This window comes from Rutidosis leptorrhynchoides, chromosome 11 (assembly GCF_046630445.1).
Source record: "Rutidosis leptorrhynchoides isolate AG116_Rl617_1_P2 chromosome 11, CSIRO_AGI_Rlap_v1, whole genome shotgun sequence".
NCBI classification, from domain to species: Eukaryota; Viridiplantae; Streptophyta; class Magnoliopsida; order Asterales; family Asteraceae; genus Rutidosis; species Rutidosis leptorrhynchoides.
In genome coordinates, this window is record NC_092343.1 from 200,566,971 (window position 1) to 200,571,613 (window position 4,643).

A 4,643-nucleotide genomic window follows, 5' to 3' on the forward strand; every position below is an offset into this window, starting at 1 on the left:
ATATATATATATATATATATAAAATATATATATAATTTCTTCAGAGGGAATGAGTTAATTCTTCATAACTTGTTGATCCAATATACACGTTATTGATTCCTAATGATGTCCACAGTGATTCCTGAACTGCCGGAGTTTGTGATGTTATAGGTGTTGTTGATTCTGATGTTGACTGTACTGATGATGCTGGTGACGTTGATGGTACTGTTGATGCCGTTGGTAAAACAATTTTAACTTGTTAATCACACACCATTTTTGTCAGGGTTTCTACTCTTCCTTCTATCATTTTGGTTCGCTTAACTGATTTATAGTTAGGGCTAGATTAGATAATCTCTAAGACTTTAGAGATTATATAATCACTGCGGAATGTTTCTCCAATGAAGTTATGAATTAATACTTCGTCAGTTATTGTTGTTGGTACTCCATGGTATCTATGGTGCGTATGACGTTGATGCTCGTGGGACAGATTGTGAAGTTGAGGTTTACAATGCGGTTGTGGTTGGAGGTGGTAATAGTACTGTTGGCGTTGATGATGGTGGTACTGGTTATGCTGCTGGTGCTGCTGCTGGTGTTTGTAATCTCTGCACCATATTCTCCAAAGCCACTACCCGAGCGCGAATTTCGTTGACTTCTTCTATCATTCCAGGATGATTGTCGATCGAAACGAGCGGATAAATAAAATCTAGAATTTGATGTAGTATATAATCATGACGAGATACCCTGGAAATGAGAGAGAAAATGGTGTCTCGAACAGGTTCACCGGTAAGTGCTTCAGGTTCTTCGCCAAGAGGGCAATGTGGTGGATGGAAAGGATCGCCTTCTTCTTGTTTTCAATGATTGAGGAGGCTACGAACCCATTCCCAATTCATCCAGAATAGGTGATGACTGATTGGTTGATCCATTTCGGTCACACTGCTTTCGGAGCTTGAGTGAGATTCCATTTCGGAATCCGAGTGACTTGAACTGATGACACATTCCATTTCGTACGATTGGATAAAGGATTTTCAATATAAAATGATTTTTCGGCTATCGGGTGGTATTCTATTTACATAGGATATCTATATATAGAGATCAAAAGATTTCATAGATTACGAAGGAATTTGCGGGATATGTCAGGCAAAGTTTAAGTAACAGATACGATAATATATGATTTAGCAGATACGCTAAGATATGAATTTTGTCAATACACTACTCATACAATTAATGTAGCAAGATGTGTCTAGACTAATAATGATAAGCAGGTAATTTCCTATGGATGATAAGCAGATGATTTCCGACTAGAAATGATAAGCAAAACTTTTGACATGCAGACACGGTCGAAGTCCAGACTCACTAATGCATCCTAACGACTTATCAGTTAGACACACTAATGCAGAACTGGTTCGCTAAGACCACCGCTCTGATACCAACTGAAAGGACCCGTTCATATACATTATAAACGATTCACAATAGTTGATTACATTGCGAGGTATTTGACCTCTATATGATACATTTTACAAACATTGCATTCGTTTTTAAAAAACAATCTTTCTTTACATCAAAAATTGACAGGCATGCATACCATTTCATAATATCCACTATCCAACTATAAATTGATTTAATAATAATCTTTGATGAACTCAATGACTCGAATGCAACGTTCTTCGAAATATGCTATGAAAGACTCCAAGTAATATCTTTAAAATGAGCAAATGCACAGCGGAAGATTTCTTTAACACCTGAGAATAAACATGCTTTAAAGTGTCAACCAAAAGGTTGGTGAGTTCATTAGTTTATCATAATCATTTATTTCCATCATTTTAATAGACCACAAGAATTTCATTTCCAGTTCTCATAAATATACGTCCCATGCATAGAGACAAAAAATAATCATTCATATGGTAAACACCTGGTAACCGACATTAACTAGATACATATAAGAATATCCCCTATCATTCCGGGATCCTCCTTCGGACATGATATAATTTTGAAGTACTAAAGCATCCGGTACTTTGGATGGGGTTTGTTAGGCCCAATAGATCTATCTTTAGGATTCGCGTCAATTAGGGTGTCTGTTCCCTAATTCTTAGATTACCAGACTTTAATAAAAAGGGGCATATTCGATTTCGATAATTCAACCATAGAATATAGTTTCAATTACTTGTGTCTATTTCGTCAAACATTTATAAAAGCGCATGTATTCTCAGTCCCAAAAATATAAAGGGTAAAAAGGTAAATGAAACTCACCATACTGTATTTCGTAGTAAAAATACATATAACGTCATTGAACAAGTGCAAGGTTGGCCTCGGATTCACGAACCTAAATTAATTATATATATTTATGTGTTGGTCAATATTTGTCTAACAAATTAGGTCAAGTCATAGTGTACCACAATCCTAATGCTCGAGACTAATATGCAAAAGTCAACAAAAGTAAATTTGACTCAAAATAATTTCCAAAAATCTATACATGATTAATATATAGTTTAAATATCGTCGTTTTATATTTTTAAATATTTTTAAAAGATTTATTAGAGTAAATAATATAATTTATTTATTAATAAATAAAATTTTATATTATATTTATATAATAAAATATACTTTTATATATATTAAGTAATAAAATTTATAGGGTTCATTTAATATTATAAAGATAATATGATAGGTATTATTAAAGTAAGTTATTACACGTAGTAAAATATGTTTGTATCAAATATTTATTTGATAAAATAATATCTATAATGATAGTAAGTAAAAGTTGTATTATTTTGTAATAATAATAATTATTATAAAAATATCAATATTTATAATTACTAAGATGACATTATGATAAAACGATAATTCTAATTATGATAACTTTAATATTTACAATAATTTTTAATATTATCTTTAAAATAATAATTCTATTTAAAATAATAATAATAATAATGATATTTTATAGTAACAATGACATTTCTATTAAAATGATAATTTTTGTTAAAATGATAGTTTTAATACTAACGATAATTTTAATAATAATAGTAATGATAAAAATAATAAGAACGATAATTTTATCTAAATCAATATCTTATAATATTTTAATTTCATCATGATACTCTTACCCATTATTTCCTAATCGTTTCGTTTAATAGCTTTTAATCGTCTTTTATATCGTGTTCGTAATAATGATAATAGTAATCAAAATAATTAGGTGTTACAAATATTTGTTTTAATTACACTAATATTAATAATGATAGTTACTATAACATTATTAACGATAATACTAATAATTATCTTAATGATAATATAGTAATAATAATAATAACAATAACAATAACCATTTTTAAATAATAATATATATATTAATAATGATAATAATAATAATAATACCAATAATAATAATAATAATAATAATTGGATAATAATAATAATACTAATTATAACTTTAACGATAATAACGATAGTAATAATAAAAAAAATAACAATTTTTAATGATAAATCCTTTTATTGATAAAGATAATAATAATAATAATAAGATAAAACTAGAACGACGATAATAACGACGATAATAATAATCATTTTTAATAATAATACAAAAATTCGATGGACTATAACTTCAAATCCGTTCATCGAAATCATTCGATATCTAAATGAAAAGTTCTTAATTTTTCGCTAGCTTTCCAACGACATGCATATCTTATACTTTATCTCAGTTGCATATATAACTAATTCAGGATTCAACATAACCTAACTAAAGGCAATATCAAAAGTACAAACATGCATAATCCTATATACTCGAGCACTAGTCAGGGATACACTATTAGTATGTAAAAGTTAAATTATGAGTACTCACGTATCAATATTGAGATTCAATATTGTAGGAAAGGTACGTAGACGCAACGGAGATGATAAACACTATATTGATCTCACGAGCATACCCATGAACCATACCCAATCACCTCCATAGCTATAACCCATAATTTCCTTAATCCAATCCCACTCGAAAAACAATTTCGAAATCACTAGGACAGCACTCTGACGTAATATTTTATGTATACTAATAATATCTTGAAATAATACGGAGTAAATATATATATGTAAATCGATTGAGAGAGTTTAGAGAAAAATATTTTCAAGTTTCTTATGAAATAATGAAACCTATTGAATTCTATTTATAATAGATTTTTGAATTATTAAAGTGAATTATTAAAGTATGAATTATTAAAGTGAATTATTAAAGTATGAATTATTAAAGTGAATTATTAAAGTATAAATTATTAAAGTGAATTATTAAAGTATGAATTATTAAAGTGAATTATTAAAGTATAAATTATTAAAGTAAATTATTAAAGTTAAAGTAAAGTAAAAATAAAGTAAAGGTAAAGTTTAAGTATAGTAAAAGTATAAAACTATGTACGTATAATACGCGTATAAATATATATAATATTAATTTAAATTGTTATATATATTTAATAAAATAAAATATAAATATCGTTATCTTTATCATACTGGTTAAGTAATGAGTTGTCAAAAGTGGTTCTAGATATTTATAAAAGTTATATACGTTTTAATAATAAAGTTCTTTTTAAACTGAAAACATTTTTGTACGTTTGAAACTAAATCAAATAAATATAATAATTTTGTTTTCCAAAACCAAATATATTTTTAAGAATCATTTTGTTTAA